At 36.0% G+C, this 12,802-nt stretch overlaps 1 pseudogene; it reads right to left on the reverse strand.

Moving 5' to 3' along the window:
- Positions 1-8,919: 8,919 nt before the first annotated feature.
- Positions 8,920-11,984, reverse strand: LOC143556478 (receptor-like protein EIX2; annotated as a pseudogene).
- Between the last annotated feature and the right edge of the window lie 818 nt (positions 11,985-12,802).

Here is a 12,802-nt window from a genome sequence, read left to right on the forward strand (position 1 = left end):
CTCCTTGAAAGATTTTAAGTTTAAGATTTGCAACATCATCGTGATGTGTTTTAATCTTTTCAACATATATCTTGTCAGCCTTTACATATTCAGCATTTAGTTGACGAAGTTTTGCGTTTTCTTTCAAAACTTTGTCCTGAAGATATCTATAATATGTAACTTTATTTACGCAAGCTTGAGAGCAAAGATTTCTTTTTACTTCGTCAGATGGTGACGCATCAGAACTTGCAGCAGCAGATGAAGAAGCTTCATTGTTTGTGAAAGCCATGCCAGCCATGTTGAGAGGATTTTGCTGCTCTTGGAATTGATCATCCCAATCCACACCAACTTGGACCTCCGATTGGGAGACAAGGGCCTTTGAGTTTCAGCTTGAGTGTCCCTTGTGTGGATGACCTCCAATTCTTTGAGATGAGCTGCTTGGCTTGTGCACCTCATGCCTTTTTCCTGCAGCCTTGCTGTTCTCCTCCTCTGTCACCTCAGTCACACGAATATCGTTGGCAGGTTTTGACGGATTCGTATATTCTCGTGAAAAGTGACCCATCTCACCACAGTTGTAGCAACACAGCTTTGACTTATCAAACCCGATCCTTTTCCTGTCTGAATCATTGAAGCTATCCTTCCCGTACGTCTTCATGAAGTTAGTAGCTCTTTGCACCGCCATTGCCATCTGGTACTTGATATCCATCTTCTTAAGATCCTTTTGATTGATATCTCTCAAATCCCCAGCCTCAAACTGTGGTGGCAATAGATTTCCTTGCATCAACTCCTCACGGCTTGACAGAAAAGCATGAACTATTGCGATGTTGGAGTCATTCAACATGGATAGTGCTTCATAGAAACTTGAAGGTTTGCTTGGTTGAGGTTTTGAAGATGACGAAATCCCTTGAGCTTTTAATGCTTGGGCAACCGCACTGTCGACTGCCTTTTGAAATGAACTTGTACTTGAGGAGTCTGATGGATTGTTGGTTGAGATGAAAGCAGTTGGTTGTGAAGGCACACTTGGGGAGTACTTAGGAGCGGTCACGGGATACACATTCTGTTGAGTCTCGCTCATAAAAGCAGTTGGCATTGAGGAAGCAGTACACACTCCAACTTGATTCAGAGAACTTAGATGATTGTTCATTCTCATCTGCTCATCCATCTCAAATGACTTGATAGTGGATATCAAGCCAGTGTTTGTCATCATATTTAGATTGGTAGTTCTCTTGATTATGACAGTATTGGTGCTCCAGATGTATGGCAATGAATTCATCAACTTGTGGTTGACCTCAACATTTGCAATGTTGACACTTGCAGCCGTAATTCTCACCATCAACTTCTCAAATCTCTTTACCAACTCCAAAACAGCTTCACCTTGACGATGATTAAACATATTGAACTCTTCCTTTAAAAGGGTCTTCTTGTTTTCCCTAATTTCAGCATTGCCTTCAACTTTCTCAACAAGTGCTTCCCACAGACCCTTGGCACTTGTGTGTTCACGAAGAGTTTCAGTGATCTCATTTGAAAGACAAACGGTCAAAATGAGAGAGGCTTTCTTGTCTTGTGCAATCAGGTCCCTGTCTGCTTGATCATAGTTTTCTGGAGCCTTAAGTTGTTCCCAGCATCAGTGCGAGTCATGGGAACATGAGGACCTTGTTCAAAACATCTCATCAAACCAGTCTCAGTCAATGAGATATAATTCATAAACCTCCATTTGAAATTTGCAAAGTTATCATCCAAGGTCATATACTTTGGTGGCTTTGTAGGTGTTCCCACTTGGTTTTCCAACAACAAACACCTCTTCAACAGCTCAGAAGCTGTGCTTGTCATGATTTTAGAAGTCTCAAACACTTAGCAACCTTCAAACAGCTTGAAATTTAACACAGGCAAGTTTTTCGCGCGAAACACGTTTTCAAGCGAAGCGAAAAAGTGAAGCCAAGTGAAGCGAAAAAGTTTAGCTAAGCGAAGCGAAAAAGTTCAGGTAAGCGAAGCGAAAAACTTCTGATGAACAGTAATGCGAAGCGAAAAAGTGCTATGCGAAGCGAAAAAGTCCAAGCGAAGCGAAAAAGTTTTCAAGCGAAGCGAAAAAGTTTTCAAGCGAAGCGAAAAAGTTTTTCAAGCGAAGCGAAAAAGTTCTATGCGAAGCGAAAAAGTTCAGTTTTCTAGAAGCAATCTTTCTTGGGATCTGCTCTACCTAACCTGTCAGAACTAGGTCAAAGGTTGGTACACTGATTCATGCCATGAGAAGCGAAAATTTTCACTTGTCAATTTCAACACCTTTTTAATCCCGTAAACACTAACTTTAACGCTTTTATAACAAAAACTTTTGGATCTAGAACTTGAACACGAGCTATCTTTACCAAGAACACCTTCTAAGACATTTTATGAAGATTTTGCCGATTCTTTTTGTATTTTTCTTGTTTTTGTGGTGTTTGTGAACTTTTCTTGCAAGAACACTTGTTTTCTTTTTCTTAAGATCAAAACCCAAGGTTGTGATCCAAAAACCCTCAACTAGTGAGCCGAAGCTCTGATACCAATTGTAGGTCCCAATGTGGGTGGATCTAACAATATTCTTGGATCAACCGTGCTTAGTGCTAGCAGAAATCACACTAAGCCACCTAAGCGGTCTCGGATCTTGAGATATTATTTTCGGGTGGTTTAAGAGAAAGAAAGCCGAGAAAGAAGAATGAGAGGTTGCAAAAGTTTTCTCTTGGATTAATTTTCTTCAAAAAACGAACAACTTACTTCTCATGGCATGCTTCCTATTTATAGGGAAGCATGCATGAGAAGTAGGATACATCAAATGCCCGATGGGCTTCTTCACACCTTTTCTCTTGGGCCTAAAATATACAAAATAAACAAAATGACCCATTACATAATTACCAATACAAAAGACTAATAGAACTAAAAAGGGACCTAACAATAACTGGTTTAGTAACACATGTGTTAAAATTTACATATATGGTGTTTTTTTAAACGACAAATTTAAAAATTTTGCATATATGTAAATATTTAAGTTACATATATGTAAATTTTAACACGTGTTACTAAACCATATGTGTATGCTTAATTCCTTGATAGCACTCCAATTTTTATCATAACAACCATCGCCTATTCGAGTAAGGTAAAGGTTGGAAACAATTATTACCACTTCCGACAAAGGTTTTGGGCTAGTCAGCTGACGAGTAAAACTAAAGCTCTCATCTTCTTGTACGCTGATGCAATTATATATTCAGCATATTGATATTTTCGAATGAAGAAAGTTAAAATATTTCAGGTTGATGTAGTAATATATTTTTATTACATATTACATCCAAAAGAAAGGGATAATAATCATTACAAACATACAATATAGCAAGTACTTAGTTTTGCATTTTCAATCAAACATGATTGATGAAGTTTATTCCTAAGATTATTTCTTGGAGTAGCCCCATGATGCTTCACTTATCCGGCCCTAAACCTCCTTGTGAGATCTATGAGTCAATGTATAATTTGTAGATTAAATATCAATACAAATAACGAGATAAAGTATAAAGTACACATACACTACGAAATATAGAGTTCACATTTGCGCACTAAAATCCTTACAATTTGTTTTTATTGCATATTCTATTTTTTACACACTTAGTGATTATTTTTATATTTCTCCATATTCACAAAGCTAACGTGTTCTGCATAAAAAGCCTACACATTTTCATGAATTGTTTAGGAAAAAGTGTGTAAAATACATTTCTTCTGCTTCACATTCTGGAGAAAGATTATGTGAGTGACAACTGACAAGGGATCCTATGATGTGAAAGAGTATAGTTCAGAGTAAAAGCCGGCATGTAAGCCGAATGGTTTTCTATAAACAATTTGAAGGCACCTGGCTATTTAGAACAAATTCACACCCAATTTCACAAATTATTTCATATCATACACATCGCTTTGAGCAAACATAATCTTTGATCTATTTTACACACTTCTTACCTCCTTGTAAAACTCCCTTTAAGCAAAAGCAAATCCATTAAAAGGGAATTATGCAAACAATAATTAAATATAGTTATTTGTATTAAAAATAAATATTGAAAACTATATATGTTTTCCACTAAATTAAATTCAACACGTGAAACACACCATAATCTTCAAATAAACTCATAATTAAACTGCACACACAAACATAAGTATGAACATAAATGTCAGTTTTAAAACACAAAATTGAAACTTGGATATAAAGTTTGAGTATCGTCGGATGTGTGTTTGTGTATGTTTTCTAGTGCCGGAGATCGTTGTCGGTGAATATCTGTTGTGTGTATGTGATCAATGTGTTTGCCGGGTGGATGTGCGTGCGGTGGCGGGATGCGGGCAAAAAGATGGTATGAATATGGTTTGCTAACTTTCTTGGAAAATATATAATTTTTGTAGAAAAATGAGAAGGAATAAGTTACCTAAAATTAAAAAAAGTATTTGACCTGATTTTGCAATTTCCTGTAAATAAATAATATATGTATCCCTGGATTGTTTGTTTCAAGAACTTCATGTCTTCAGGGCTATTATCAATAGATTTTTTGTCCGGTTTAAGTACAAATATTTTTATAAAACAAAAAATACAAAGAAATAGCAATTCATGAAGTAAATAAGTGATAAATAACAGAGTAAAATAAAAAAAATTAGGTGATTTTTCTTATTAAATCAATCAAACTAATAAAACTCAAAAAGTAAATTAAAAAACATCGTATAGTAAACTAGAAATGGTTAATAATAGATAAAAGGGTATTATTGTCTTTTTAAACAAAACACAAAGAAAAAATAGATAAAAAAGAAAAGAAAAGAAAAGATTGAGCCTATATTTTCATTGGATGGGTGGGGTGGGCAAAGCTTATGTTGTTTTTTTTATTAAAACAATCAAACTAATAAAACTCAAAAAGTAAATTAAAAGACATCGTATAATGAACCAGAAATGGTTAATAATGGATAAAATGGTATTATTGTCTTTTTAAACAAAACAAAAAGAAAAAATAGATAAAAACAAATGTTGGGCCTATATTTCCATGGGATGGACGGGGCCAGGGGTGGGCGTTGTTCAATTAAATGATTAAATTCTAGTTAGGAGGACCGAGTGGTCATGGGGTGGACTAGGGAGTGACTCGACTTCCCCGAGTGGTTGGGCCCAAAGAAATTAAAGTAGCCCTAGTGATGTTTCCTCTTATCATCTTTGTGAGACCTCCAAGTCAATGTATAAATTGTAGAGCAAATGTTAATATAAATAATTGAGACAAAATAGGGCGTCATTTAGGTTTGATCGTTTTTTCAGCCTTTAGTAAAATAAAATAGTAGAAAACATAATCTTTTTCATATTAAGTCATTTGGCTCTAACCCAGTTAATTTTTCTAGTTAAATATGATCATGTGCAAGGCACATGAGGGTATTTTTGTAATTTTATATAAGTATTTAATAATTAATAATTAAACTTAAAATGATAGACCCCCTCTCTCTTTCTCTCTCTCTCTCTTCACCATCTTCTTTCTTCTCTCTATAACATCCACCACCACAATCAAAAACCATACAACCATAACCACTTGTCGACCACCACCACCAACCACCTGCCGTTGCTACCACTTACTTAACCATTGCCACCACCTACTTCCGTCATCGCCGGAGCTATCAACCTCCAATCTCCGGCTCACTCCACCACCATCAGCCTTGAAAACACCCCGTCGCCACCACCACCTGTAACTAGCCACCCGTCGCCGCCAACACCCCGTCGCCACCACTCGCCGCCAACTGTAACATTTCGGGTTTTTACCATATTCGTTTGTTTTCATTTTGTCATTGTACGAACATCTTTCGGATCCTAATCTTTAATAAAATTTTGCAATTATAAGTATTCACTTTCAGCCCTCCATGATTTATTTAATGTTTATTCTTTATTTATACTACAAAAGTGCATGTATAACCTAGTAAAATCCATATATTTTTAAAAGCTAACAAAATTAAATCATATTTGTATGACATAATTATAGATATATTAAAACACAATACGCGTGCTTCCCTTTTCCTTAATCTGTCGAGATATGCACACACATATAAGTCATACATTTTTTTTTACAAAAAGATTTAAAATCCAATTCTTGAGATAACTTCCAACTCTCCTAAAAATATAAAATCCCTTGGATTCTCTACTAAATAACATATGCAATTCCAAGTATCTAGTCATAACATTTTAAAGTTACAAAACCATTTCCTTCCTACATTTATTTTTCTTTATCTATTTACCTTCTAGATGATAGTTGACTTAGCAAAGATATTTCAAATCTTGCAAAGATATCCAGAAGTCAACTTCTTGGACTCTTCAATATCTTGGACAACCTTACACTCTACTCCAACACCTACAAAATCTACCAAATCTTTCCCTATCTCTATCCTAGATTCTACTAGCAGCTGAAAGTCAAATTTGAAGACTCATATCTCACTCCAAATTCAACTAAATGACTCCATTCTTCTTCTATATTAACCTTCAATCTCCTCCTGAAATATTAACACCGACCTCACTTCATTTTATCAAGTTTTCGACCTTCAAATCCACTTAAAGTTAATACTGCGCAAGAACCGATACTACAGTGATACTTTTACTTTGTCATCCTTTTAAGGTATCAAACGAACTCCGATTTCGTTGATTCTTTTTCTCACTTCCAAGGATTTCATTAATGTTTAGTTTGGTTAAATTCCCAGGTGCATTTGATGCCCAGAAACGACCTGACATTCGCCCAAAAGAGTCACGAGTTCTAGAGGCATCATATGTGAGTTTTGTCATTCCCCCGTTTTCACATATTTTCAAAAGTTTTGGGGGCGTATATGTACTTATAATATTTCATATTATACATATCTTAACATTAGCAAACGTGGTATTGTGTGTGAATTGCTAGACCTAGTTGCTAAATTGATTACTTGTTTAATTTGCGCATTCGGAGAGGTCCACCATATTTTCAATATAGTATGATCATACGACCATCTAGTTTTAACCGGCGCCCGATTCGCTTGGCAATGGTTCACTTGACACTTATTTGCTCATTGGTTTGGTTTATTTACCGCTTTACTTGCATTTTGCTACTTTTCATATTATATATATCATTGCAAAATTAATGGCATGCTCACTGAACATTTTTTTGTTGACAAAACTATTGTATTTTCTATGTATATGCAGGTTATCATTTAGACTGAAGACTTGGAGTATTGGAATGCTAGATTGAGACCTTAGGCCATTTCAAGAAACACTTTATTTAAGTTAAAATTTGGATTATTTCTATTTTGTCATGGATTATTGTTTGGAAATTAAATTACTATTTTTGGATATTATTTGGTTATTTTTGGAATGAATTAATTATTAGATACTGTCACAATTATTGCATGATAGTTACCTCGAGCTATGAGCAATCATGCTTACGCCCCGGCATTTTCGCCTTAGGTTGGGGTGTGACACCAACACCCCGTCGCCCAATTTCTGTTGTCGTCGGAGGGGTTGCCAAAGAAGATGATGTCGAACCCCCAATTTCAGGTTCGGTTTTGGATTTTTATGCCCGGTTCATCAAATAAACTTTGATTTGTTTTGATTTAGGTATAATTTGTCTTCGATTCTGGCCTGATATGGTCCGATTCATCCCTCTAGATCTAGGGTTTTTAATTTTGCTTCATCTTAATTTTTTATCTGAACCGACGGTTCAGTTTCATTTCCCCTGATAGTGGTTGTGGTGTTGGCGGCGAGTGGTGGCGACGGGGTGTGGAGGACTGCGAGTATTGATGAGCAAATTATTATGCAGCGCCGGCGTTTGGGTTTGGTGTGGTGGCCGGCGGTGGTGGCGGTGGAAGTTGATCGGAGTGGTTGTTCTTCTTTCTTCTCGATATCCATTGGATGTTGAGTGGTGGTGGATGGTGGTGATGAATCACAGTGAGAGAGAGAGAGAGAGAGGGAGGAGAGAGTGTGAGAGAGAGAAAGCGAGAGAGAGAATATGAGAGAGAAATATATATTTTAAATCTTTATTAATTTTTATTTTTTTGCCTAAACTTTAAGCAATCTACACAAATAGTCCCTTAAGGAGTAGAAAGACAAATTTACCCTCGTGTGCTTTACACATGACTATATTTAACGAAAAAAATTAACTTGATTAGTGTCAAAGGACGTAACGTGAAAGGAATTTACCCTCGTGTGCTTTACACATGACTATATTTAACGAAAAAAATTAACTTGATTAGTGTCAAAGGACGTAACGTGAAAGGAATTTGAAACATGATGTATGCCTTTTGCTATTTCTTTCGTTAAAGGACATCTAATGAAAATCATGTCTAACATAAAGGACGTCTTTTGCCATTTTGTCAATAGTTAAGATAAAGTATAAACTTCCTATACACCAAGATATATAGAATTCATATTGTTGCACTAAAATTCTTACGATTGTTTCTGTTGCCAATTTTATTTTGTACATACTTGTTAGTTGTTTTTTTTTCTTTTTTTATATTTCTGTATATTCAGAATTAAACCGTATACACAATTACATATATGAACACAAAAATCAGTTTAAAACACAAAATTGAAACTTGGATGCAATGTTTGTGTATGTGTGTTTGTGTACATGTGAACAGAGATCAGTAATTTACTGCATCTTTCACGCGAAAATAAGTTTGGTGTGACAGGGATAGTTATGAATGAATATTAGTCGTGTGTGTGATTAGATATGTGTTTGGCGAGCATATGAGTGTGTTGTGGCGTGGGTATGCAAAAAGATGGTTTGATTGTAGTTTGCTAACTTCATGGTTGTTATCAATACGTGAACAGTGGCCGACCCAAAGTATCAACAAACATTTAACTTGTACTAGCTCGTAAACAAAGAATATAATAGAAAAGTAAAAAAAATAGGTCAAAGACTTACGTAGGAATACGAGAAAGAAGAAATTTTGAAGCTTGAACTAGATTTCTTCAAGAAAGTAATAATATGTAATTTTCCACTGTCTGCTTAAAAACAATGGGACAAGGATGATCCAGAAGCCAACAACCAATCCAACAAGTGTAAGTATCACTAGGATCCAATCAATGCCATTATGTTCATCATGTCCATCGGTAGTCTCTTCGGTATTGCCATTACTTTGTGAACATGCTAGAAGAGGATCCCCACAAAGTGCATTTCCAATGAAACTTAACTCGCTGAATGTTTGAAACTGAGGGCCGGTTGGGATTCTTCCTACAAGATTGTTGTATAACACGTTCAACCAATTCAGAGCAGTTAACTATGACCGGCTCAAAGGAATATTTCCTTCGAGATGGTTCATTGACAGATCTAGCGATTCAAGCTTTCCAGTTTGGTTGAACAAGTTGGGAATTGTTCCTGTTAGATCATTGTGTGACAGATTCAGGAAGCGTATGCCCAAAAGTCCGACGAGTTCATCCGGAATTGACCCCGAAAACTTGTTATCAGAAAGGTCTAATGAAATCACTTGATAAAGTATGGTGCTATATGTGTAAGCACATCCCTTTGTCACCAATTTTTCAGTAATATTTAGTTTTACAGTGATGTTCAGAACAATTGGATGTGAAGTCTCACTTCCAAACATGACCGAGAAGTTTGTAAAGCATGTTGGTAAGTTCCCAGAAAGATTGTTATGTGCAAGATCCAAGATCTGAATAGAAGTGAGATGACACATTTCATCTGGGATTATACCTTCAAGTTTCATGACCGAGAAGGAAGACTTAACACTCTCAGACTTGTCTTACTTCTCCCTATTGATGATGGTATTTTCCCCATCAGTTCATTTTCTGCAAGCTCGATGACTACCAGGCTGGTGGAATTTAGTAACCATGGAGGTAAGTTGCCGGATAGGCTGTTATAATCCATATCCAACAATAATAAGGAAGTATTTTCTAGAGATGATGGAATTATACCAGAAAATCGGTTATCTCTAGGTTAAGAATCTTTAGATGACCAAAATTCATCCAACAGTCTGAGATAACACCTGACATGTTATTGTTTGCTAGATTAAGAAATTCTAACCCTCGTGGTTTTTGAATTCCAGAACACAAGAACTGTTCTAAGGGTCCTGAGAGATTATTGTTAGAAAGATCCAGATATTGTACTTTATTAAAATTACCAGGAAACGTACCATGTAAACGGTTGTTACTTAGATCTAGTGTTGCGTGAATTGTAAAAGAAGTAGCATCTCCCAACTTCCCTTGAATTTTGTTGTTGGAAATGTTCAAGCAACCTATATAAGTGAATGCAGTCCAAAACCAATTGGGGATGGTGTCTGATATGTTTGTGTTGGCTACATCTAAATATGTTAAGTCTGTTTGCGACTGAATCCATGAAGGAAATTGAGGGCCTAAACTGCAAGAATGTGCACTCAATAGTTGCAGTTTGAAAGGCGGAATCCAATTGCTAACATTTAGCTTAAACACCAACTTGTTCTCCTCAACCTAAAACATTTTCAAGGCCGTTAGATTGGCAAAGTGGTTTTGGGTCAGAATACCTGTTAACGAATTATGAATAAGTCCTAAAACACTTAGTTCACTGAGTCCTCCAATACTTTCAGGAAGACTTCCATTCATATGGTTGTACGAAAGATCTAGAACTATCAACCTTGATAAGCCACCTATAGTATCTGGAATCAAACCTGAGAGTTGATTGTAAGCAAGATCAATATTGGCTAGATTTTTCAATTTTCCTAGTCTTTTGGGTAGGTGACCAATCAGAGAATTATGACCCAAAGCTAACGATTCCAGTTTAGGTGACTCACATTCACAGAATTTTTCAAGAAGCTCTGTCACATTACCATAAAATTTGTTATATTGCAGAACAAGGGTAGTGATGTTGCAAAGATTATTTAATGATTTAGGTATCTCCTCAACAATGCTGTTGTTGTATAAGTCAACATATTCAATCAAAGACAAATTTTGCAGGTTGTGAAGAATCGACGAAGATATATCACACCCACTAACATCAAAGAAACGGAGATTACTTAGGGTAGACAATCCATTCAATAAGGACGAAGAATTCATGAAAGTGTTACGTGAAACACGAAGAGTCCTTAGAGAAGGCATGCTATGGAAACCACCTGGAGTTCCGGGATTTACACCACTAATATAGCAATTAGTCAAATCCAATAAAGCTAAATTACGTAGGCTGAATATCCACCCAGGCAACATGCCATAAAATTTGTTATAGGCAAGATTCAGGACGGTAAGGGATGTAAAAATACCTGTTGTTGGATTACTTGGTAACCGATTTAACCCACTCGAAGATAAATGAAGCTCTAGCAAAGAATTGAGGCTGCTGAACACCGGAAACCAATCTGAAGCCTTTGTGAGGTTGCTGTCACCCATATCCAGGTATTGCAATCCTTTAAGATTCCTTATCCATGCTAAGCTTTTCGAATAAAGACCACCGCCACCACTAAGATCTAGGACACGCAATGTTGATAAATTTCCAATTTGATGAGGAATTTCCCCACTGAATGAAGAGTGTGAGAGGTTAAGATATATAAGATTTGGGAAAGAACCGAAGAATGCTGGAATCGAGCTGTCAAGAAAATTGTTGCAGCTCAAGTCTAAGGTATCTGAGTTGTAATAAGCTGATCACTGATGGACTTATGGTTCCTCCTAACATTTGTTTTACTGTTTCTTCTATGACTCTGAGAATCTGGGTTGGCGTATCAAAGGGAAAGGTATAAAAGTATCCACTATCGAAGTCATGCATTAAGTCAGGTCCGCGAAGGTGAATCTCATGTACGTGACCCGTGAAATTGTCATAGATGACACCGGACCAGCTGCAACAGTCATTGCCTACCCAAGAAGATAGACGGTTGGCCTTGTCAGTGAAATTGTTCTTGAGATCAATAAGAGCCAATCGCTCACTTGGTATGCACAGAACATGATCTGAATTTTGATTACAAAAGCAGATGCTGCAAAGTGATGAGACCAAGAGAAACCATAGGCAAGATGACGGAAAAGATAAGGGAAGAAGAAGTGTGAGAGTCTTCATTGTGGTGATGATGCATGGAAATGGTGATGAGATATGAGATATGTGGGGGGAAGGGTGATGACCTGATGAGATATATGTGGTTTTAATTTTTTTTTATTAGAAAACCATTTTATTAAATTTCCTTTTGTTCGTGGACTTGGAACACTTTTAACAAAACCACTGTTTTATAATTATAGATAAATAAAAATAAACATGATGATTGGTATAATAAACAGTTATCATCCGTTTCTTTTTTCTTTTTTTTAGTGTTTCACTGGTTTATTTCTTCTGGGGAAAAAAAAGAAAAAGAGAAAAAAAACTCAGTTTTGAAAACAATAGTGATTTTCTTTAATTTCTTTTTTAACATGACAAACACTAGTACATACAAAACAAATTTTCAAAAATATATAACATCTCAAAGCATACATAATTCCATTTCTAACTGCTGATTCAGATTTTGTGAAAAGGCTATTGATTAAATACTGTTTTTTTGTTAGTGAGTTAAATTCAATAAAATGATGTGCTTGCGAATGGATTAAGAAAAAAACAAAACCTAAACAATGGCTTTCTCTATTTGTGCTCATTCTCATTGAGTGAAACCTTTTTTTTCTCTTTTATTATGATCACTAGCTTTACAATACACTATATGTAATTCAAATAAGGAATATTGGTTTTAAATAATCTTAACTATGGCCTATTGGTAAATATCAGTCCCAATTTTACACTTGCCTGCTGATCGTCCCAACTATTGATGTATTTGTTTTTAACGGGCCGCGACTAACGGATGTTAACTCCGTTAGTGATTTGCTGACGTGGATCTTCTTCTTCGGCCACATCAT

This window comes from Bidens hawaiensis, unplaced genomic scaffold (genome assembly GCF_021521415.1).
Source record: "Bidens hawaiensis isolate Kalapana, Puna unplaced genomic scaffold, B.hawaiensis_p1.1 tig00018577_1, whole genome shotgun sequence".
Lineage (NCBI taxonomy): Eukaryota > Viridiplantae > Streptophyta > Magnoliopsida > Asterales > Asteraceae > Bidens > Bidens hawaiensis.